Raw genomic sequence first — 26,855 nt, 5'->3', positions numbered from 1 at the left:
GGATATGTAAAAGGGAAAAGGTAAAAAAACCATGGGTCACACGAGAAATGATTTCCAAGATGGAGGAGAGAAGAAAATTGAAAAACAAGAACACTGAAGATGCAAGAAAGATATACCAGAGGTTAAATAACGAACTGCGAAGAGGAACAGAGCAGGCTAGGAAAAAATGGCTAAAAGAGGAATGTGATGAAATTGAAGAACTTGACAGGAAGGGAAGATATGACTTACTATACAACAGAGTAAAGACTATGACATGGGAACCAAACAGAGCAGGAAGTGCTACTATGGAAATTTTGAGTAAAGACGAAGAGGTAGTGTACAAAGATCATGATGATGTCCTCCAGAGATGGGAAGAATATATAAAAGAGCTATATGACACAAATAGCAAACCAGAAACTGTGGAACTTGAATCACACAACAGTGTAAGTGATGAAGATAAAGGACTGACCATCATAATGGAAGAAGTAAAGTCTGCCATTGCTGCAATGAAAAATGGCAAAGCGGTAGGTACAGATACAATACCGGGAGAAATACTAAAATGTTTGAACCACAATGGAATAAGAGAAATATTGAGGTTATGTAATAAAATATGACAGTGGTGAATGGCCTGAGGACTTTTTGACAACAATAATGATTCCATTACTGAAAAAACAAGGAACCAAGAAATGCAGTGAGCACAGAACAATCAGCCTCATTTCACATGCAGTCAAAGTGATGTTAAGAATAATTAATAAGACTTGAAAAAGTAATAGAGGAGAATCTCGGTGAGGAGCAGTTTGGCTTTAGATGGAATACGGGCACAAGAGATGCAATAAGGCTCCTACGAAATTTGGGAGAAAGGTTTATTGAAAAAGGAAGAGACCTATATATGTGCTTCATCGATTTAGAAAAGGAATTTGACAATGTGGTTTGGGACATGCTGGCGACTATTATGAGGGAAAAGAGTGGACTGGAGAACCAGAAGACTTATAAACTCATTGTACCTTAATCAAAAAGTTTCAGTTAAAGTGAGAGGAGAAAGTACAAACTGGATCAGACTTGGGAAAGGAGTAAGACAAGGATGCTGTTTATCACCTACTCTTTTCAACCTGTACTTGGAAAATATGATTGATTAATGCTCATTAGATGACAAAGGAGTAGAAATTGGAGGAAGAAGAGTAGGGTGCTTGAGATTTGCTGATGACATGGTCCTTCTAGACACAGGGGAAAAAGAATTACAGGATTTGGTGGACACCATTGCAACTAACGGAAAAAAATATGGAATAAAAATTAACACAAATAAAACAAAAGTATTGGCAATAGGAGGAAATAAGGAAATAAAAATTGTGCTGAATGGAGAAACACTAGAACAGGTGAAAAATTTTAAGTATCTTGGAAGCTGGATAGACACCGACTGGAAGTGCACCACAGAAATTAAAACAAGGATAGCAATGGCAAAACAGGTGTTTTATAACACAAGGAGAATCTTCTGCAGTGGTCTGGACAGAGAGCTCAGAAAGAGACTCATAAAATGTCTCGTGTGGAGTGTTCTTCTATATGGCACTGAAACATGGACTATGAGGAAAAAAGACAGAGAAAGGCTGGAGGCTTTTGAGATCTGGACATGGCAGAAGATGGAAAGAATAAGTTGGATGGACAGAGTAAAAAATAAAGAGGTACTGAGAAGAGTGGTAGAGAAAAGACAGTTACTAAATGTAATAAAGAGAAGAAAAAGAAATTGGATTGGGCATATATTAAGAAAGAATGACGGACTGATAAAAACAGTTTTAGAAGGTTATGTAGAAGGGAAAAGGAAGCGAGGAAGGAAGAGATTCCAGATACTGGATGACATGATGGATGGTACAACATACAGCAGCCTTAAGAAGGAAGCATTGGATCGCAGAAAATGGAGAGGCAAAGGACCTGCTAATATAGCAGATAACTGATGATGATGATGACGATGATGAACACTTTCATTGTAATCAGGAGAACAGGAGGAAACTTTGAGAAGGCCTTCCCTTTCCATATTCTCAAGGCATGGAAAGGTATTGCTTGGTCCCAAAAAAGAGTCAAATAACTATGTAATGGAACACTTCTAGTTGAAACTGCTAATTCAACCCAGGTATCTAAGCTTCCGGGATCTAAGGACTTAGATGAATACCCACTAGAGGCCTTAACTTTAGTGAGGGTGTTGTTACTAGCTCCAATATGCTATATCTGTCTCGAGGTTTGTCCATTTGTTCCTAACCCAGAGTGATGGTAAAAATTGGAAGAATTTGGCTGTACCTCTATGGGATGTAATGGGAGTGCTACATGTGGCCATTGCTGAGGCTCAGCTCACAAAACAGGCAATTATTGTATACTTCTTGCAAAATATATGAACTGCTCCTAGGATCACCCAGTGTTGAGCAAGAAGTGTGAGGTTTTACAACAAGGAATGGAAAATTCAGGAGTTGAAAGTCAAGCTATGGTGAAGCTATAAAAGCTTTCAGAGCTACGCAATCTCACGTTCTTGCTACTTCTTTCACATGAGCCCTTAAGATGCCAATTGCTGAGCGTGATGCCTCTGCACAATCTCAGACCACAGATTAAAGTATGAGCTATGAACTTGTTGGAGAACCTGTGGGGGAAATGCTCCAGTTGAAACTGAAGTCTTCGAAAGCCATCAGCAGTGGGTGTCACCATCTAAGGCACATACCACTACCCACCATCAGAAACAAACTAAGCCATACCTCTAACCCATCTGTAAAGAAAAACGTCATTCAAAAAGTAATTCAAAGTCCAAGAAAGTGGTAGCTAAACCTTCAGATTGGTGAGCTTTCTCCCTCTCTGGTGGGAACTAAGCTTTGGAAGACACGGCCTTCCAGTGACAGGATCTGGAGAGCTAAGAACTGGCTAACATTCCCCCTGATCTCACCAGCAAATCACCTCTGAAGGAGAAAGAAAAGACCAACCATCACTAAACAATGGTTGCCACATGAACTTCTGCATTGCAGTTGTATTTAAATTGATACCGCTCACATTTGGAAGAATGACAGCTCCTGGTCCTGGAGAAACACTTCTGCATCTGGTGACAAGATACTCATTTTAAAGTCAGACACATCAGCATTATGAGGTTACCACCCCTACAGGAAAAATGATGACACTGGAGGTAGGGCTAAAGGTGGAGTGACTGTTTTCATTGATGACAGTCACCCCTCCTCACCTATCCCTCTTACCACGACCATGGCAGTAATAGCTGAGAAAGTTCTCACACCCTTTAATATCACAGCATGTTCTTTGTGCCATCCACCTAATGATGATTTGGTTGTAAACATACTGACAGAACTCTTCAGGCACTCCCACACCCATTCCTCATGGGGGACTTAAGTGCACACATTGTGTTGTAGGGCTCACCTACCACTTGCTGCAGGGGTCAGATGCTCTAGCGATTCATCCGTTCTGAGAATATCTGCTTTCTGAACTTGGGTCAGATGATGCACTTTTCCACAGCTCCAATGTCTTTTTTCAGCCACTGACCTTTATTATTCCCCAGCTGTTGCAGACTGAGTTCAGTGGGAAGTGGCTACAGATTCACATTCCAGTGTCCTCTTCCCAGTGTGGATCATTTTGTCGACAGGGGCTGACAGGAGACCATGCAGATGGATGATAGAAAGGGCAAATGGGTTGCAGTATAGTTGATAGGCTATTTTTGAACAAAAGGATTGTGCACAGGACACTGTGGTCCATATCAGTTGTGAGATCCATTCAGCTGCTGCAGAGTCCATCCCCCAGTCTAGTAGCCACCTCAGATGATGGCCTGAGCCTTGGTGGAATTAAGACTAGATTGGCAATCAGGGCCAAATGAACAGTTCTGCAGAACTTCAAACACCATCCAAATACAGGAAACCTTCATGCCTACAGATCTGTGAGAGCACATGGGAGGTGAGTGATAAAAGAACAGGTCTTCCTGGAAGGAATTCTTGACGTATATTAATTGGTCCACTTCTGCTGCGCAAGTTTGGGACTCAGTAAAGTGGATTTCAGGCAAGCGCAGTACACTTCCCCTTACAGGCTTGCCAAGGAATTTGGTGTTGATAGACATGACAAGCCATGGCGCAGGTTTTAGCTGAAAACATTTTTACTGTCACCAAGTCATCCAGACAAGCTCCTGCTTTACAGGTGTTCCATAGGATTGCAGAGATTAGGAAATTCAATTTCTTGTCATGTAATGAGGAAGTCCACAACCTTCCGTTCTCCATTTGGCAACTGGAATTAGCTTTGTCTGTAGCCAGAGACACAGCTCCAGGACGTGATAAGATCCACTATGTCAGGCTTTGTCATCTGTGCTCTGAACTGAAAGGATGGCTCCTTTGTTGTTTTAGTCAGATCTGGTTTCATGGACACTACCCCATGAATTTGAAGGAGGCAATATTAATTCCATTCTGGAAACCAGGCAAAGACCTTAGTGCCCCTAACAGTTACTGGGGTGTAGCCCTTACAAGTGGTATGGGTAAGACTCGTCAACCCATGGTCAACTGCCACCTCCTCTGGTTGCTTGTGTCGTGAGGTCATGTGATCCCCTAGTGGTGTGATTTCAGCCCCTACACTACAATTCCACTCTGGACAATCAAAATTTACTGGATACAGCGATACAGGAATCCTTGTTATGCTGAAACCATTTGGTTTGGGGAATTTTTAGACATCCAGAAAGTATGAAACGTTTTGCAGGTACAACATCCTTTGCCAACTTCATGAATGGGGACTACATAGACATCTGCCACTTTTTATCCAGTTCTTTCTTGTGGACCGGCATTTTTGATACACATGGGAAATGCCTTGGGTGACTGATATGTTAAAGAGAATTGTCATGCTAGGCAGTGTATTCAGTGAAATTTCCTGGCAGATTAAAACTGTGTGCCGGACCGAGACTTGAACTCGAGACATTCACCTTTCGCATGCAAGTGCTCTACCATCTGAGGTACCCAAGCATGACTTAAGCACACTCTGCTGCAGAGTGAAAATCTCATTCAGTGTACTCAGTGTCACACTGTTCGCCATCACTGTCAGTGGCATTTCCTCCACAGTCAGGAGAACTGTCAAATACTCTTTGTTTGTGGATGACTTTGCAATCTTCTACTCTTCCTCTGATCTTACAACAGTGACAATGTAGCTGAAAACCTGGACCAGGACTACTGCATTTTGGTAATCACCAGAGAAGATTACACACGCCAATTTTAACTGTCCTTGTCAAAGTTTTAACCAACCAGTATTCACAATGAGGGACAATATTTTACGTTTTCAAGAAACTGAGCACTTTTTGGGTTTATTATTTGACTCAAAATTAACTTGAAAGACATATGAACAAAGGGCTTTCAGTCATTGAACACTTTTAACTGCCTTAGTGTACAAATAAGGGACGCTTGACAGGTCCTCCCTCTTGCAGTTTTATACGGCATTTGTTCAATCACTTTTAGTTTACGGCAGTGTGGTCTATATATCAGTCCTTATTTCCTATCTCAAGGTGTTAGGTGCTGTCCAACATGAGGACATTCTGATATTCAATGGAGCCTTTTGGACCAGTCCATTTCAGTCTCTCTGGATTTGGCTGGATAGGTGCTGAAAATCTCTCTGTCCCAACTTTGGTTTCGTCCATTTTAAGCACGTACCACAGTTTTATTGTCGTTTATACAGATGGATCACAGGACAAGAATGTCTTCAGTTTTGCTGTTTTCCCTCAATGGGTTTTCAAAGTGTGTCTTCCAGAATAATTCACAAATTATGATGCAGGGTTAAATGACATTCTAATGGCACTGAAGGGGATACAGACATCACCGTACAAGGTTTCTTGTCTGTTTCGACTTGCTTAGTTTACTACAAGAACTTCACCAATTGTATCCAGAAATATGGAAGACCAGTTGATTCAACACATCAATGACTCACTATAGTGATGCAAACACTGTGGCAAGGAAGTGATAATTTGCTGGGTACCTGGCCACATCATGATACAAGGAAACTATATGGCCAACAAAGCCACTGAGGATTCATGTTAGAATGGTGCTGTTCATCAGTGTCCCATTTTGTTGCATGCCATCATCTCATTTTCTGACAAATGCATCATGTCAGTAGGAGACTAAATGGTTGCATGAGACACAAAACTAACTTAATTCTTGTTGTCATCTGTCTTCTGACTGGTTTTATGTGGCCCATCGGAAATTCCTCCTTGGTGCCTACCCCTTCATCTCAAAGTAGCACTTGCAAGCCATGTCCTCAATTATTTGTTGGATGTATTCCAATCTCTGCCTTCCTCTTCAGGTTTGCCCTCTACAGCTTCCTCTAGTACCATGTAAGTCATTCCCTGATGTCTTAACGTCTTATTATCCTGTCCCTTCTCCTTTTAGTGTTTCCCATGTATTCCTTTCCTCACCGATTCTGCGTAGAACCTCCTCATTCCTTACCTTATCATCCACATAATTTTCAACATTTGCCTGCAGCACCATATCTCAAATGCTTTGATTCCCTTCTGTTCTGGTTTTCCCACAGTCCGTGTTTCACTGACATACAACACTGCTCCAGACATACATTCTGAAAAATTTCCTCCTCATATTAAGGCTTGTGTGTGACACTAGTAGACTTCTGTTAGCCTTTCTGACAGGGCTAGTCTGCTTTTGATTTCCTCCTTGCTCCACTGGTCATTGGTTATTTTGCTGTCTAGGTAGCAGAATTCCTTAACTTCATCTACTTCATGCCCATCAGTCTTGATGTCAAGTTTCTCACTCTTCTCATTTCTGCTACTTTTCATTACTTTCGTCTTTCTTTGATTTACACTCAGTCCATATTATGTACTCATTACATTGTTCATTCCATTCAGCTTATCATGTAATTTATCTTCACTTTCACTCAGGATAGCAATGGCATCAGTGAATCATATCATTAATATCCCTTTGCATTTTATTTTAATTCCAGTCATGAAGCATTCTTTTATTTCTATCATTGCTTATTTGATGCACAGATTGAACAGTAGGGAGGAAAGACTACATCCTGTCTTTCACACTTTTTAATCTGAGAACTTCATTTTTGGTCGTCTTCTCTTATTATTCCTTCTTGGCTCTTGTATATATTGTATATTAGTGTCTGTCCCTATAGCTTACCCCTATTTTTCTCAGAATTTTGAACATCTTGACCAGTTTACATTGGCGAATGCTTTTTCCAGGTCAACAAATCCTATGAATGTGTCTTGATTTTTCTTTGGTGTTCCTTCCATTATCGACTGCAATGTCAAGATTGCCTCTCTGCTCCTTTTGTAAAGCCAAACTGATCGTCATCTAGCACATCCCCAATTTTCTTTTCCACTCTTCTGTGTATAATTATTGTCAGAAACTTGGGTGCCTGAGCTGCTAAGCTGACTGTGTGATAATTCTTGCACTTGTCAACTCTTGCAGTCTTCGGAATTGAGTGGATGATATTTTCCTGAAAGTCAGATGATACGTCCCCAGACTCATACATTCTAGACACCAATGTGAACAGTCAATTTGTTGCCACTTCTCCCAATGATTTTAGAAATTCTGATGGAATCTTATCTGTCCCTTATGCTTTACTTAATTTTAAGTCTTCCGAAGCCGTCTTAAATTGATTCTATTAATGGATACCCTATCTCTTCTAAATTGACTTGTGGTTCACCTATCACATCTGAAAAATCTTTCCCCTCATAGAGGCCTTCAATGTACCCTTTACACCTATCTGCTCTCACCTCTGCATTTAACAGTGGAATTCCCATTGCATTCTTCATATTATTACCCTTGTTTTTTGTGTCACCAAAGGTTGTTTTGACTTTCCTGTATGCTGAACTTCTTTGATTTATTCGGAATTTCCATGCAGCCTTTTTGTCTTAGCTCCCTGTGGTTCCTATTTATTTCCTTCCTCAATGACTTGTATCTCTATGTTCCTGAGTTTCCCTGAACTTTTTGTACTTCTTTCATTCATTGATCAACTAAAGTATTTCTTCCGCACTCATGGTTTCTTCACAGTTACCTTCTTTGTACCTTTGTTCTTCTTTCCAACTTCTGTGATTGCCCTTTTAAGAGATGTCCATTCCTCTTCAGCTGTATTGCCTACTGAGCTGTTCCTCACTGTGCTGTCTATAGCCTTATAGAACTTAAAAGTGCATCTCATCATCCCTTAGTATATCTGTATCCCACTTTTTTGAGTATTGATTCTTCCTGACTATTCTCTTGAACTTCAGACTACTCTTCATCACTATTTCAATAGAGTCTGTACCTGCTCCTGGGTATGCCTTACAGTCCAGTATCTGATTTCCGAATCTCTGTATTGCCATGATGTAATCTACCTGAGATCTTTCCTTATCTGCATGCCTTTTCTAAGTATACCACCACCTCTTGTGATTCTTGAACAGAGTATTTGCTATTACTAGCTGAAATTTATTACAGAACTCAATTGGTCTTTCTCCTCTAACTCTCCATGTCCCACGCCCATATTCTCCTGTATCCTTTTCTTCTACTCCATCCCCTAAAACTTCATTCCAGTCCCCCATGACTATTTTATTTTCATCTCCCTTAATGTACTGTATTTCCCTTTCAACATCCTCATGTACTTTCTCTGTATTTTCATCTTCAGCTTGTGGCATCAGCACGTACGAGGTGTGGCTAGAAAAAAAACCGGACTAGTACTGGTGAAACAATAAAACGAATGCAATAAGGCTGAAAGTCGCGTGGCCTGTCACGTGACTCTCGCTCCACCTACTGCTCGAGTTTCATCTGCCTCCTGCACCCAGTCTCCCCGTGGCGTCTGTTTTAAGTAGTTGAGTGTACTGTGCGTCGGAAAATGTTGAGTGTACAGAAAGCCCAGCGTGTTAACATCAAATTTTGTTTCAAACTACGAAAATCTGCAAGTGAAACGTTTGTAATGTTACAACAAGTGTACGGAAATGATTGTTTATCGCGAACACAAGTGTTTGAGTGGTTTAAACGATTTAAAGATGGCCGCGAGACACCAGTGATGACACTCGCACTGGCAGACCATTGTCAGCAAAAACTGATGCAAACATTGAAAAAATCGGTAAACTTGTTCGACAAGATCGCCGTTTAACAATCAGAGCAGTGTCTGAGTTAACAGGAGTTGACAAGGAAAGTGTTAGGCAGATTCTTCATGAAAGTTTCAACATGAACAAAGTGTGTTCCAAAATGGTTCCAAAGTGTTTCACAATTGAACAGAAGGAACGCCGAAGAATGATTTGTTCTGACATCCTGGAAAACACTGAAAGTGATCCCACCTTCTTACAAAATGTTATTACTTGTGATGAATCGTGGTTCTTTACTTACGATCCCGAAACTAAACGCCAATCGATGCATTGGAAAACTCCTGGTTCTCCACGACAAAAAAAAGCACGAATGTCAAAATCGAAATTCAAGGCAATGATTGTTTTTTTTTTTGACATCAAAGGGATTGTGCACATTGATTGGGTACCAGAGGGACAAACAGTGAATCAGCATTACTACATTAGCGTCCTGGCTACCCTACATGAGCGAGTACGGAGAAAACGGAACGATTTGTGGAGAAAAAAGTCATGGATCCTTCACCAAGACAATGCCCCAGCTCACAGTGTGTTGTCAGTGAAGACGTTTTTGGCAAAACACAACATTCCCATCTTAGATCATCCACCCTACTCACCTGATTTGGCCCCCTGTGACTCTTTTCTTTTCCCTAAAGTCAAGTCAGCTTTGAAAGGAACTAGATTTGAGACTGTTGAAGCAGTAAAAGAAAAAGCGACGGAAGTAATGTATGGACTTACCGAAAATGATCTGCAGCATTGCTATGAACAGTGGAAAATTCGTATGGAACGGTGTAGAGACCGAGGAGGAGAATACATTGAAGGAGATAACATGAAATTGTAAATAATTGTAAATAAATGTTTTTTCCAGCATCAGTATGGTTTTTTTCTAGCCGCACCTCGTATACCAGAACTATTGTTGCTGGTGTCAATTTGCTGTCGATTCTGACAAGATCAAACCTATCACTGAATTGTTCACTATTCCACACTCTCTGCCATACCGTCCTATTCATAATGAATCCTACACCTATTATACGATTGTCTGCCACTGTTTATAGTACCTTATACCCATCTGACCAGAAATCCTTGTCTTTCCATTTAACTTCGCTGACCACTAATATATCTAGATTGAGCCTTTGCATTTCCCATTTCAGATTTTCTAGCTTCCCTACCACATTCAAGCTTCTTACATTCCATGCCGTGGGATGCAGGATGTTATCCTTTAATTGATCATTCAATCTTTTTCTCATGGTCACCTCCCTCTTGACAGTCCCATCCTGGAGATCCGAATGGAGGACTAGTCCAGAATATTTTGGCATTGGAGAGATCATGACACTATCTCAGTTACAGGCCACATGTTCTGTGAATTCACACTACATGTATTTAATACAGAGGTTTCCATTGTCTTCTGCATCCTCATGACATTGATCATTGCTGATTCTTTCGCCTTTAGGAGCAGCTTCGTACTCAAGGACAAGAGAGTGCTCTGAAAATCTGTCAACTCCTCTGCCCACTTCGACAAGGCTGAGACAGCATCTATGACGACAGGTCGTACAAGGAATGTCAAGAAAGGTAGGAAGATATATTTCTTTGGCAAGGCAGACAGGATACAAATTTCAAGATACTCAGCAGTGTGCAACAAATATTCAGTGATGAGGATGAAGAGCTGGAGAACAAATGGAAAAAAATTCAAAGGCATCATTCAATATGCCCTAGACAAGTATGTTCTGAGTAAGGTTTTGAGGGATCGGAAAGATCCACCATTGTTTAATAGCCATGTTAGAAAAGTGCTATGTAAACAAACAGCACTTAATCTCAGATTCAAGAGAAGTAAAATCCTAGCTGACAAACAAAAGCTGAATGAAGCAAAAATGAGCGTAAGGAGAGCAATGAGAGAAGTGTTCAATGATTTCAAAAGTAAGATGTTGTCAACCAACCCGAGTAAAAACCATGAGAGATTTTGGTATGTAAAATCAGTAAGTGGGTCAAAATCATCTACTATTCTCTCAGTGACCACACTGGCACCAAAACACAAGATAACAATGAGAAGGCCAAAATACTGAATTCAGTCTTCCAAAGTTGTTTCACCATGGAAGATCATAACACTGTCCCTCCTTTCAATCATTGTGCGAACGTTGAAATGAAATGGGAGATATTGAGATAATTGATAGCGGTATTGAAAAGCGGCTACAACTGCTTAGTAGTGGAGAGGCTGCAGGACCAGATGAGACACCTGTGAGATTCTGTAAAGATTATGCAAAAGCACTTACTCCCTTCCTAGCAGTAATTCATCATAGATCGTTTGAACAATGAAAGGTACCTAGCAACTGGAAAAAAGTGCAGCTCATTCCCGTTTAATAAGAAAGGCTGTAAGACAGATCCACATAATTATAGACCTATATCATTGATGTCAATCTGTTGTAGAATTATGGAACATGTTTTACGCTAAAAAATTGACTTCTTGGAAGAAAATCAACATGGATTCCACACAGATCGTGCAAAACTCAGCTGGCTCTGTGTCTCCACGAGATCACAGCGCAGTGGACAATGGCGCTCATGCTGATGTTATGTTCCTTGACTTCAGTAGGGCATTTCATAGCTTTCTGCATTGCCGTTTACTGAAAAGGGGGGGGTGGGGGGGAAATTCGAGCTTACGGAGTATCAGAACAGACCAGCCCCTCTGTGGGTCTGGGGGCTAGAATAGGCCCGAGATATTCCTGCCTGTCATACGAGGTGACTAAAAGGAGTTTCACACATTTCAGCCTCTATGTGATGGTCCCCTGTAGGGTTTATTTATTTATTGTTCCATTGGACCACATTTAGGAGAAGTCTCCATGGTCACGGAACGAGTCAATACATGAAATTATAACACAATTGTAGAAACAGATAAAATGAAATATAAGAAATATATTCAGGCGACAAGTCGTTAGTTTAAATAAAGAAAATCAAGACTGTAGCACTGGAATTTGCTTAATTTTTTAGCTATTCCAGGAGCTCCTCGACAGAATAGGAGGAGTGAGCCATGAGGAAACTCGTCAGTTTAGACTTAAAAGCGTTTGGGCCACTGCTAAGATTTTTGAGTTCTTGTGGTAGCTTATTGAAAATGGATGCAGCAGAATACTGCACTCCTTTCTGCACAAGAGTCTAGGAAGTGCATTCCACATGCAGATTTGATTTCTGCCTAGTATTAACTGAGTGAAAGCTGCTAACTCTTGGGAATAAGCTAATATTGCTAACAACAAACGACATTAAAGAAAATACATACTGTGAGGGCAGTGTCAAAATTCCCAGACTATTGAATAGGGGTCGACAAGAGGTTTTCGAACTTACACCATACATAGCTCAAACAGCTCATTTTTGAACCAAAAATACCCTTTTTGAATCAGAAGAATTGCCCCCACAAAATAATACCATATGACATAAGCGTATGAAAATATGCGAAGTATACTACTTTTCGTGTTGAAATGTCACTTATTTCAGATACTGTTCTAATGGTAAGTAAAGCAGCATTTAGTTTCTGAACAAGATCATGAACATGGGCTTTCCACAACAGCTTACTATCTATCCGTATGCCTAGGAACTAGAACTGTTCCGTCTCGCTTATAACATGCCCATTCTGTCTGACTAAAATGTCAGTTCTTGTTGAATTGTGAGTTAGAAACTGTAAAAACTGAGTCTTACTGTGATTTAGCATCAAATTATTTTCCACAAGCCACGAACTTATATCATGAACTACATTATTTGATAATGTTTCAATATTACACACAAGATCCTTCACTACCAAGGTGGTGTCATCAGCAAACAGAAATATTTTTGAATCACCTGTAATACTAGAAGGCATATCATTTATATAAATAAGAAACAGCAGTAGCCCCAGCACCGACCCTTGGGGAACACCCCATTTAACAGTGCCCCATTGGGACTGAACATCATTACCACTCTCAATATTGCGGAGGATTACCTTCTGCTTTCTGTTCTTAAAGTAGGAGGCGAACCAATTGTAAGCTACTCCCCTTACTCCATAATGTTCCAACTTCTGCAGTAATATTTTGTGGTCAACAGTCAAAAGCCTTCGTTAAATCAAAGAAAACACCTAACGTTCGCAACCTTTTATTTAATCCGTCCAAAACCTCACAGAGAAAAGAGGCTATAGCATTTTCAGTTGTTAAGCCATTTCTAAAACCAAACTGTACATTTGACAGCAAATTATGTAAATTTAAATGCTGCAGTAACCTTGTATATACAACCCTCTCGATAACTTTAGCAAACACCGATGGCATAGAAATAGGTCTATAATTGTCAACATTATCCCTGTCTCCCTTTTTATAAAGTGGCTTCACTACCGAGTACTTTAATCGGTCAGGAAACCGACCACTCCTAAAGGAAAAGTTACAGATATGGCTAAGTACTGAGCTAACATACGTGGAACAATACTTCAGTATTCTGCTAGATACCCCGTCATATCCATGAGAGTTCTTGGTCTTTAGTGATTTAATTATTAACTCAATCTCCCTCTTGTCAGTATCATGGAGGAGCATTTCAGGTAACAGTCTCGGAACACTTTTTTCTAAGAGCGCTATATGATTCCCTGTTGGGACTAGGTTTCTATTTAGTTCACCTGCTATATTCAGAAAGTGATTATTAAGAACTGTACATATATGCGACTTATCAGTAACACGGACATCCCCACTACGCACTGATTCTATATTCTCGACCTGTCTCTGCAGACCAGCCACTTCCTTTACGACTGACCATGTGGTTTTAATGTTATCCTGAGACTTAGCTATTCTATCTGCATACCACATACTTTTTGCCTTCCAAATAACTTTTTTAAGCACCTTACAATACTGTTTGTAATGGGCTGCTGCATTTAGATTTTGACTGTTTCCAACGTTTTGATATAATTGCCACTTTGTTCTACAAGATATTCTTATCCCATTAGTCAGCCACCCAGGCTGCCTGTTTGTGCTAGTACCCTGTTTTGAACATTCTAATGGAAAGCAACTTTCAAAGAGCACGAGAAAAGTCTTGATGAAAGCATTATATTTATCGTCTACTGTATCAGCACTATAAACATCTTGCCAATCTTGTTCCTTGATAAGGTTTACAAAAGTCTGTACAGCAACTGGATCAGCTTTCCTAAAAAGTTGGTAACTATATTTAACATGTGTTGCAGCACAAAAATCTTTTAGACTTAAAATTTGTGCATCATGATCTGAAAGGCCATTCACCTTTTTGCTAACAGAATGCCCTTCTTATAATGACGAATGAACAAAAATATTGTCTATGGTTGTTCTACTGTTCCCCTGTACTCTCATTGGAAAGAATATGGTTTGCATAAGATTATATGAATTAAGGAGGTCTACCTGCATCCTTTTCCTTGCACCATCACTTATACAATTAATATTGAAGTCACCACATATAACTAACTTCTTGTATTTCCTATAAAGTGAACCAAGAACCTCCTCTAGCTTTAGCAAAAATGTTGTGAAGTCGGAGTCTGGGGATCTATAAATAACAGTAGCAAGAAGTTTAGCTCCACTAAATTTAACCACACCTGCACAACATTCAAACACCTTTTCAGTGCAGTACTTTGAAACATCAATTGACTCAAATGAGATACCGTTTTTTACATACATGGCTACTCCCCCACACCGCAAAGAGCTCCTAGAAAAGCTGCCAGCCAACCTGTATCCTGGTAAAGGAAGCCTCTGAATTATCCCCTTATTTAAGAAGTGTTCAGATATACCAATAATTTCAGAGTCAACATCTATAAGCAGTTCACTAACTTCATCTGTAATACCTTGTATATTTTGATGAAATATACTAATTCCCTCATTAATCGGATACCCAAGCTTTGTAGAAAGTGGTTTCTTTGTTAGAGAGACTTCCATTAAGCAGAAATACCTACCAGTTGACTTCAATCTAAACAAGGTTTGACCTCCATTCTACAAAATTTTTTCAAAGAGCGAACCAATTGGGGAAGGGCACCTTACAAGGCGTATCGTGTCCATCATGCATTGACATCTTTAGCACACTTTCTTGTCGTCGCATTGCAGTCCTGCCCATTCTCCATCTCATGGGAGAGGACACCTTCCTGCGTGCATTTTCCACAATTCACTATGCAGCATCGATTTCTGCATCGACAATGAACATGGACTTCTTTGCACCTGATAGCCAGCATGGTAGCCAGTCCGTAGTGGTGGGGCCACCATGTACCCTGTTTGTTGTAGTCCCCTGACCACACAGGGATTGCTCTGCTGATGATGCCTGCGCCGTTAACTCCCCATGTATGCCAAGGGGTAGACGCCCAGCCCTCTGGGGCACCAGGACTCCCGATAATGGCCATCCTGACAGGTGGCCTTTGCTGCAGCTAGGCGGTGCCCATGGGGAGGGCCCCTGGTTGGAGTGGGTGGCATCAGGGCAGATCACACGTGATGAAGTGTAGTCCATCATCTCTTGCTGGTGGTGAAACACCAGCAGTCTCTAAGCGATGACGAACTCGATTAAATGCACAGAAGTATGACCCCAAATCATTCCCCTCCCTGGCCACACCATGGGAGGAACATCAGGCTAAAGATGGCAGCGGATCTTATTCGCCACGGTACCTTGTATGTTCAAGAGCTGATGAGGAAACTTTCATGACGATGAAGCCTCAGTTTTTTGTTGAGCATTTAGAGGACAAGTTCAGGGAGGTGGAGGGCTTAAATGAGATCTGTGTCAGTCTTGATCAAAACAGAGTCCTCTGCCACGTCACGGGAGTTACTCACTTCTGACATGGAGGGGAATGTTTCTGTAGCCATCACGCCCCATAAGAGCTTAAATATGGTCCAGGGTATCACAGATACCTTCTTTTGCTGTCCAACGATGAGCTGCACGCCAATTTAGAGCAGCGAGGTGTATATTTCATCCAGTGTGTCCACTGGGGTTGGAAGGATAATCAGGTTGCCACCAGTTCCTTCAACTTGGCCTTTGAGGGTGATATGTTGCCCGAGAAGGTCAAGGTGATGGTGTGCCGGTGTGATGTAAAGCCCTATATCCCTCACCCAATGCGGTGCCTTAAGTGCTGTAAGTTTGGTCATGTGTCTTCCTGCTGTACTTCCAGCATAACATGCCAAGATTGCGGACGCCCATCACATCCCAATATTCCATGTCCCCCGCCTCCCATCTGTGTCAGCTGTGGAGAGCACCATTTGCCTTGCTCCCCTGACTGCAGGATTCTCCAGAAAGAAAGGAAAATCATGGAGTACAAGACCCTGGACCAACTGACCTACACTGAGACTAAGAGAAAATTTGAACATCTGCTGCCTGTGCGTATGACATCGTCTTATGCTGCCGCTACAACAGTTTTGGCACCATCAGCTCCGCCAACCCAGGTCACCTCTCGGAGCCAGAAGAGTACACCTGCCCCCTTGACAGTGGGGGGCATTTCTGTCCCTGTTGCTCCTGCACCACCTACTTCAGGAGCAACACCCCCTCAACCATCAGGGACATCCGTCTCCATTTCTAAGCTGGAGGAGCATAAGTCCTCTTCGGGTTCTCTCACTAGGAAGGGTCCCCTGGGACACTCCATTCCCAGGTTTCTTCTAGTGGGAAAGATGACACCCGCCAGTGTCTGAAGAGCCCAAAAGCAGCTGGCTGTAGGGCTTCATGCTCATACCCAGTCCCGGAGACTGAGCCAGTGAAGTCCTCCCAGCCAGGGAAACCCAAGTAGCAGTGAGAGAAATCCAAAATGAAAACTCCCAAGACCAAGGAAACTGTGGTGGCACCCAAACCACTGCTACCTACAAGCTCTGTGGCTGAGGATGGGGTGGAGGTTTTGGTGCCTGCTGAGGACCTAGATCTCGCCAGAACCTCAGACACAATGGATATAGACTGCTCAGGCAATAAATCAGAGGCAGCGCATGACTCTGAGGAGTAAACTGCCTCATTAAATGTTCCATGCCTTCCCAGTCTCACGATGTCATCCTCCAGTGGTGGCAGAGCTACGGCAACTGTTGCACTTTACACCTGCTACCTGCATTGCTCTCCAGGAAACATGGTTCCCAGAAATGCGGATTCCTGCCTTCCACAGATATAAGGGATATTACATGAACCATAGCGACTACAATAGAGTGTCAGGTGGAATTGGCATTTATGTCCTAAACTTGGTCTGTAGCTGAAGCTCTGGCTGTCAGAATAAGGATGATGTGGGAAATAACTGTCTGCAATGTATATCTTCCTCCAGATGGTGCAGTACCCCTGAATGTATTAGTTGCACTGATTGATCAACTCTCTAAACTTCTCCTACTTCTGGGAGATTTTAATGCCCATAACCCCTTGTGGGTTGGTACTACGCTCACTGGCAAGGTCAGAGATGTCAAAACTGTACTGTTGCAATTCGACCTCCTCCTCTTACATACTGGGTCCACCACACATTTCATTGTGGCTCATGGTAGTTACTCGGCCATTGATTTATCAATTTGCAGCCCAGGACTTCTCCCAGCTATCCACTGGAGAGCACATGATGGCCTGTGTGGTAGTAGTTGTTAGTTGGTCTATGGAGGAACGTGTTAGTGGAGTGGTGATAAGAAAAAATTGTTCCTAGCAATTAATTTCAGTTTGAAAAAGGTTTTTTGTCCCTATCAGGTGGACTTTTTATGTGCAATTTTAAACCCTGGACATTAGTTTTATTTGTAAATTTATTTCCTACGGAGATTGTATAATTTTACGGGATGTAACACTCAGTACTCTAACAGTCTGTTTATGTGTACTATTTAAATGAACCACACAAAATTATATGCTTTTGTGTGATGAATAGTCAAATGCTGCAGGCTTTGTTTAGTGCAGTAAAATAAACTAGAAGCATTTAGACAACACTTATTTAATTGTAAAAATAAATGTTATGTAGCATAAATTAAAAATTTCAAATCATTTTTGCCTTGATCCCAGTTTAAACATCGGGCTCCCAGAGACCCCTACTTGTGGTATGAAATGGAAAAAATTTCCCATGCTTCATGACAGAGCATATGTGAACAATGCAGGAGACCTGCACCGCCATACTAGCCAGGGTCCTAATGGAGGTGGTTTGCCATTGCCTTCCTCCAACTGTAATGGGGACATGATGATGATGATGATGATGATGATGATGATGATGATGATGGGGACACAACAACACCCAAACATCTCGGGGCAGGTGAAAAATCCCTGACCCCGCCGGGAATCAAACCTGGGACCCAATGCTTGGGAAGCGAGAATGCTACAGCGAGACCATGAGCTGTGGAGCTCGTGGCATACGTTACAGAAAAGTCTCCTCTTGAGTTATGGGTTAAATGACTTCCATCTGTTGATACACTACCAAATACAGCAAGAAGCGAGAACGCTACAGTGAGACCATGAGCTGTGGAGCTCGTGGCATACATTACAGAAAAGTCACCTCTTGAGTTACGGTTTAAATGACTTCCATCTGTTGATACACTACCAAATACAGCAGCGGCCTCGTTTGTACTGTGCGTACAGTTACAATGCAGTGAGGCCAGTACACTGATGCTAGCAGTCAAATATGTGTTGTTATGGGTGAATACTATCGATGGCCACTTGGAGGGGTGTGTCACCATGTTTTAAGTATGTTTGTAGTTGGCTGTAGGTGTATGAACTTGCAATAGTTCCCATGTCAGTAGTGAGAGGTTGGCTGTCATCAGTATGCTCTGATGACTGACTGTGCCCTCTGGGAAGCTCTTCATAACTGTATTACACTGTAAAAAATCATTTACACACATCTTTGTCAAATTACTTTGAAAAAATTACTTCACTACAGTCTTGACACTATCGTATAACATTTCATTGTAGTTTCTTTGGAAAGGATGTTGAATAGTTAACTGTCTACTCAGCAGAATTTAATGTAATGCTGGTGGTGAGCATTGCTTGAAAACTGAGAAACCAAAATGAAGGAGAGTTAAGGCCTAGATAGCAACAAGCTCAGTGTGCTGACCAGAATTTGCTTAGTGAGCTACAGTGCGAGAACAGAAAGATTAGGGAATGGTTCAAGAATGGACAAACCAGCATTTCAATTTGTCTTTGTGACAGTAATCTCACATTTTTGCTGGTAAGTAGTGTGGGATAGGGTAAGGATGACCTGCTAACATGGAAAACACCAAGGAACGCACAGCCACATAGTTTGTCAATTGCGAACATAATTTGATATATAGTGGGGTTATACAACGTGATGTCCAGTCAGAGCTGGGTGCCTGGTGTGGCGCCTAGAGTCTCGCAATCTACTAACCACTGCACAATGTGAATTTCCAACACACCATCCTACAGTTGACCATCTCATAACCTTGTCAACCCGTGTCATTTCTGCGGAAATAACACTGTACGTGCATTTTTTGACCCGGAGAAAATGTAAAATACTTGCTTGAGGACTGGTATACTCCGTACTCTCTACACATGGGGCTTCTGAGGCTGCCTGCACCATTCCCTTCAGGAATTTTTAAAAGACAACTTTCAAGGTACATAAGGGTTTTGCTTGTCAACCCCATTTATCCAGGAAAATGTTGTGCCTCAGGGATCCGTCCTGAGTGTTGTCCTCCTTGCTGTCACCTTTGATACTGTTATGGCCTGTATCTCGCAGGGCATATCGGGCTCCCTTTTCATTGATGATTTTTCGATCTATTGCATTCTCCCACAGACTGGTCTCATTGAGCAGCGTCTTCAGTGATTGTCTTTACTCACGGAGCATTGACAAAGGCTTTTGCTTTTCCACTGACAAAACGGTTTGTAGGAATTTCTGGCAGTGCAATGGGTTTCTTCCACTGTCTTTACATCTTGAGCCTGTTGCTCTTCTGTCTGCTGAAACTGTGAAATTCCTGGGGCTCATGCTTGATAGGAAATTTTCTTAGTCCTCCCACATCTTACTTGGCTGCCTGCTATACCCTGTCCCATCAACAGCACTTCCTGGGGAGTGGATTGGACCTTCCTCCTCCAGTCCAACAGATCCCTTGTCCATTCAAAACTAGGCTATTGGTGTTCTTTTTATGCATCCATCTTGCACCATCATGGCATCTGTTTGGCTACTGAAGCATTTTACGCTAGCCCAATTGAGAGTATGAATGGAGAAGCTGCTGAATTACCACAGTCATATTGGTGTGATGTTCTCCTCAACAGGTGCACATGATGTTTGTCTGCCATGCCTGGCTACCCATCCTCTCCCCTCTTTTTTGATGATTCTTTTCACCACCAGTGTTAGGTGCATCCTTCTTCTGTTACTTCCCTTTTGGCTGCTGCTCCAGCTGCTTAAATACATGCTACCTGACACTTTACCAACCTCAGCTTCTTGCGGCTGCCTGTGTTCACTCCAGACTTCATAAGAACACTAATCCAGATTTGATCTATTGCATAAGTTTCTCAACCTTCGCACAGAACGTAGCAATAGTACATTTGTGTACACTGATGGCAGTAAGACTGATTGTGGTATCACGTGTGCCTTTGTCATTTGCATTGACAAATTTCGGTACCAGCTTCCAAAACACAGCTAAGTATTTACAGCAGAGCTCTTTGTTCTGTATCAAGCCACGCATTACATTTGGCAACACAGGCTTTTCAATTGTTATCTGCTCCAGTTCTCTCATATCCCTTCAGGTCCCCTGTGCTGCACAAGGTCCATCCCTTAGTGCAACTTGTTCAAGAAAGCTTCCACTTGCTCACTCTTTATGGAGCTACTGTGATGTTTATGTTGGTACCTGGTCATGTCGGTCTGATCAGAAACGCAGCTTCTCTTGTTGCTGCCAAGGCAACAGACTACCTCAGCCTGTTACTTCTTCCATACCGTCTGATGATCTCTGTGTTGCCATCAGTCCGCAGGTGGTACCCTTGGGCATCACCACTGGTCCCCCCCTTCATGGGAACAAGCTCCAGCAAAGTCCATCTGCTTGTCATCAGCCTTTGACAGTTTGGCATTTCCTGACAGAATTCCCTTTTTTCAACCACTTATCTTCTCATTTATGTTTGCTGCCTGAGTTATTACCCATTTTAGCGAAAGCTCCACAGGCGGTTGATCCTGTCTTACCTTTAATCTATCGTAGCAATACAGCAAATGACATTTAATATTTAGTTCAGGACCTCTGTTGTCTCTATGGAAAATTTTATGCAACTTTCTCCACAAGGAATTTTTCAGTTTTAACTGTCTCTCTTCTGTAGATTCGACTTAACGTGCACTTACTTTTAACTTCTTTTTTGTCTTAGTTTTCAGATGCTCTGACATGGGTACATATGACCTTAGTTGTTCTTATGCCCTAGAATAAAACAAATAAAACAATCAAAGTGTTAAGAACATACTTGATGGGGTTTCTAAAAACAAATTCAAATTCAAATTGAATTTAATGAAGATTTCAGATGTGGAAACCTTTTGCAGCTTTGACTGGGCTCCCTTTATGAGTGCTGACAGGAAATGCACAAATGGGTTCTTTAGAAGTGAAGCAGTGTTTCTTCATGTATAAGGAACTATTGAACTCAGTGTCCATGACTTGGTGTGAAAACTGAAGTGATTTGTGTAATCTGATATAACAGAACCCTGGACATGGGACAAAAATAGTTAATGTAGCTGATGTAAATCAAATAAAGTAATTCCATTGGCACCTTTAGATCTGTATTTTCAGAACCGTCTTGTCCCTTTGTGGCCATAACTTATGGCTTAAAATCCTTTTACTATAACCATTTTTTAGGGGAAGAGTAAAGGAAAAAATATGTGAATAATGTACTTGGCTAAATGACATACATAGATAATTTAAAAGTAAAATAGTTCATAAACTGCAATAAGATATTTGTTCTATTACATTGTAGTGGTAAAATTGAGCAAATTGGAATATATTTTGCAATAAATATTTAATTATCAGTCCTTTGCCTTTTAACAACGACAGTATTGCTGAACAACCTTGAATTCTCTGCATAACAGTTACTCTTGACACATGCACTGAAGACTAAGTTTATTATAAATCAGCATTGTACTGTAAGTGACAGTTGCATGGCATTAGATTGTTAGCCATCTGCCTCTGGGCCACCCCTCTTACAGACTTTCAGGAAAACCAAGCAGATCTATGCTGATCCATCTTACTTCTTCATCACAATTGGACTTGTAGCAATATAACTGATTTTAATTCTGAATATTGTCTTTTTAATGAATAATATAAGATGATTTGAATTACTGGCACATTAGTAAATCCACAAAACATTAATTCTTACTGCAAAAATGTGTTTAGTTCATATAAGTTGTTAAGCTTGGATATATTCATTCAATGGTGTCATGTTTCTCTAACTAAGACTCAAGAAATTGAAATTCCTTTTCAAACTTAGTGAAAGAGGCAGGACATTGAAAGACAGTATGTACCATCATATAAAATCAGTGTCTTTGACAGGATTTAGATCTTGTTTTCCTGTCAGCTCTCTCACACTACCAGTTTGTTGTTTTACTCCTCCATTTGGCCTCCTGTCTCTCTTCTGCATTCTGATTCTCATCTGAGATCATGAAAACTTTGTACTGCCTGTCCCAATTTGTCATTGGCATTGACTGAATTTTTAAAGATGATTTCAATATTTCATTTATATTTACTGATTTAGCCTATATGACGACTGCAGGGTTGTCTTACTGACCTCCAAACTGGGAGACAGTGCCACTTTCTTCCAAGGTTGTCGTCAGTGTGGCTATTGTGTGAGGATGAACACTGTGAGCAGCAACATACCTTCCAGCAGCAGGTCAAACATGTTCTTTTATGCAGTTCATATTGATGCTCAAGCTAACTGACTATGTGCTAGAGTGCCATGTGAAATGTATATTTACGTGATGAGCCTCATATGGTTGAATTTTGTTGCAAGAAGAATGAAATAGTCACCTACTGCTCCAGTGTAAACTTAGAGGTGGACTGTGGTGTGTCTTCCAAAATGTGGAGTTTCAATGGAGTAGTTAAAACACTGTAGGATAGAAGAGCTCATGTCAAAGAATTGGATAAGTAGTTCACTGTGACTTTTCATATTAGAGCACAGCATTACACATACACCTAAAATTAATTAGCTTGTCCCCAAGTTGACCTGGAAAGGAAAGTTGCTACTCACCATTAAACAGAGATGCTGAGTTGGAGGTAGGCACAACAAAAAGACTGTCACAAATATAACTGGTTATAGTAGTTACAGGCACTCCTTTTAGGGTATGCAGTACTGTAGTCCAATGTAACACAAATGAATATTGACAAATACTTAACACAGGTTTGTGTATGCTTTTACTTCCAGTTCCAAGAACATCTACCAGCCAGTGCAAGCAGCTGCTTTTTATGCCGTGAAGTGGTGGGAATTACAGGGACTCCCATGACTGCCCTCACCAACACCAGCAGAATTAGCTTCAGCCAGAGGCTGGCTGAAATTATACATATGAGGAACGTAGAAATTGACAGAAAAGGAATGCTCTGTGAAGCATGCTGTTCTGAAATTAATGAGATAGATGAGAAGGAAATGCGAGTAAAGCAGCTTAAGAAATCAATTATACTTCGTGTGCTCGCCAGGGACCCTGATTATGGTAAGCACTGCAGATGTTCCACAAATGAGTCACATTATCTGATTTTTAGTGTTTATGATAATTTTGTCTTGAAACAAATTATTGTGATTTCAGCACATGGGAAAGGGTGGGGAGGGGAATGGTGTGATCATTCTAGTTCAGAGTGGTTTATGGCGGTTATGGAACACTGAGAACCCTGCTATTTTGGTGGAACACCTTGCTTATTTTGAAGGTTAATAAATTTAAAAGACTGAGAATCCTGTTTTATTCAGTGATTACTTCAATTTTCAATTATAACAAACAACATAGAGATCAGAACAAAACAAAAAATCCTTTTGCAGTTTTCCAAAAAGTTTTATTGTTCTGGTATCCTGGTTGGAGACAGTAAGAAAATTATGAAACATGTCCAGTGAAATGTTCTAAACAGCATTACTCTCCTTTCATTTTCATAGCATTTACTCGTGTGCTCCTAAATCCAGAAATTTAGGTGTAAAGAAAACAAAGTTCACAAGAGATGGCATGCAGTATGGCATCTGAACTACAGAATTCTATATACTGTGCTCCTAAATGTGTTAATCATTGGCCTAGTTCTTTGCAACCTTCATCAGAAACAGCTTTGAGGACTCATGTCTTTGGCACACATTGCAACACACTTCTGTGCTATACTGTTGTTTATTACTTCCACTATCTCTGAAGGAGCTGTGTCAGTGTGGGTTTTATCACAAATGTGTTGCTTTAAATGAGTGGTTCCTGACTGGAAACAAAATAATGCAAAGCTGTATATGTGGAATACGTACCTACTAGACGTGATGTTTCCATCGCTAACCAATCAAATTGTACTCTATACTTCACTGATTAGATCCCCCCTATTTACTTCCTCAATGTGTATGCATTGATTCCAGTCTTACTGCTCACTTCATTGGCTGTCCCATGTTGCAGGATTATTTACACATACATGAGAAGACATTACTGGATGTAGCCAAGCATTATAGACATATTGAATGTCTTCGGAGTGAAACATTATCGAGGCCTGATGAAAGAAATTTGACTTCTACTGCAATAGCACATTGAAACAACTGAATAGTGACACGTGAAAATTTCTTTTACACTCTGGGTATCAGTCTGTTTCCTTCCTAACCCAAATCTCCACAGTAGTGTACCCTGTATATTAGCCTTCTTTGCTTGCGGGTCTACTATATTTCTGTGGGATATCTGACATTGCAGTGCATTTGGACTGAAAGGCCAATATTACATCAGGCATGAATATTTATAAAAGTGTGGTGTCTGTTCCTTTGGATGTCTATTTATTAATTAATTAATTAATTTATTTATTTATTTATTTAGCATCCAATAGATCACATACGTGATATAGGATTTGTCATTTGGTTACACGTAACTCATAACAACACATACACAAAATAAATGGACGAACATATACAACCAGCCAAACAAATTACATACACATAGTACAGAAGTAGTGTACAAGAACTTATTACACAAAAACAAAAGTACGTGCTCATGATAAACAATTACAGACCATGAACTACGCCTTGTACACAAAATGTATTACAGATGATTAACAGATTTTTCATAAGTACCATAATTATGAAGTTGAAAACACAATTAAATTAGTTTAAATTTTTTTAAAAGTAAGTACAGGTTTCAATCCACAGTCTCAGACAGGTCTTTGCTTACTCTAGTAGCATTTTTCCATCAAGTATTTTTTTTTTACTTAATGCTTGAAATTATTTTTACCTTTCAATTCTTTAATTGCCTAACATGTTTCTGACTTCTAGTTTTTGCTACATAGGGAATGTGGAAGTCTTTACAATGCCTTGTATTGTGATCATTGTAGCTTGAGTTGATTTGGAGATCGCAGTTATTTTTACTGATCATTTCCAGGCATTTAAAGATATATATAAATTGTATTGTCAGTATCTTCAGTTGTCTGAATAAGGGTCTACAGTGAGTTTGTGGTGGGCTGTGTGTCATGATACGAATAGCTCTTTTTCGCATAATAAAAATGTCATTTAGTCTTGACCTGGTTTTCTCCCCAAAAGCTTGTGCCACAGCTAGCAACTGATCAGAAATAACTAAAGTACACCGCTCTAATATATTCCTTGCTACATACCTTGGCTATTATTCTTAAGGCAAAACATGCTGAGCTAAGTTCCTGAGTAATATAAAAACTGTATTCATTCCAGTTAAAATCTTGGTCAATTCGCATTCCCAGAAACTTCGTGGTGCACATTTTTTCTATTTCTTTGCTATCCAGCATAAGGCACATATTTTCCCCTTGTCACTTTCTCCCTTGCTGTATAAAGTTCATTTTCTTTCTATTTAATGTCAGCTTATTTTAATATAACCATGACTGTATGTATGAGCATTTTTTCTGCTGTAGTACACAGTGATTCTTTTTTATCACTAATTATGATACTCGTGTCATCTGCAAATAGTAGAATTTTGGCTGAACTGTCTGGAGCCTGCATATCATTGATATAAACTAGAAATAACAATGGGCCCAGAATGCTGCCCTGAGAAACAACTATTTAAATTTGTTTTGGTTCAGATATGGGTTTAAAATTGTGAAGATTCTTGGATGACCTCAGCTCAACAACTTGTGACCTGTTTTGCAGATAGGATTCAAACCAATGTTTAACGGTACCCCTGATGCATATTGCTTCAAGTTTCCCTAGTAATATTACATTGTTCACAGTATTGAAGGCTTTGGCTAAATCTAGATTAATTCCAACAACCTGTTTATTTGACTCAAAATTTCTTACTATTGCTGTGCAATATGGCTGTTTCTGTTCTGTGCCATGTTGACTGTTATTTATTAGTTTGTTTTTCTAGATATTTTGTAACCCTGATTTTCATAAATTCCTCAAGTATTTTGGAGAAGTATGGGAGGAGAGATATAGGTTGGTAATTTTCTATTTTATGTCTGTCACCATTTTTGTGTAGAGGTATCACTTTAGAGATTTTATTTTATCCGGAAATATCTCTTCACTAAGGGACAAGTTTGCTATGTGCACTATAGATTCGACAACACATGGAGCAATTTTTTAATTATTGATACAGGTACATCATCCAAACCAGAGGACAATTTGGATTTCAAGCATTTAATGACTTTTAGAACTTAATGCTCGTCTGATGGGATTGCCATCATGCTGGTATTTACCATTGGAGACATCACTGTTAATTGTTGCTTAAAGTAAGAGGAATATTAACAAAATAATTGTCTACATTATTTGCCATGGCATTTTTTCTATGGGGATATTTTCATTATTTTTAAGATGGATTTCCTGTTCT

This window comes from Schistocerca piceifrons, unplaced genomic scaffold (assembly GCF_021461385.2).
Source record: "Schistocerca piceifrons isolate TAMUIC-IGC-003096 unplaced genomic scaffold, iqSchPice1.1 HiC_scaffold_2341, whole genome shotgun sequence".
NCBI lineage: Eukaryota > Metazoa > Arthropoda > Insecta > Orthoptera > Acrididae > Schistocerca > Schistocerca piceifrons.
The sequence above is the reverse complement of the archived record's forward strand: the minus strand, read 5'-3'. Positions refer to the sequence as shown.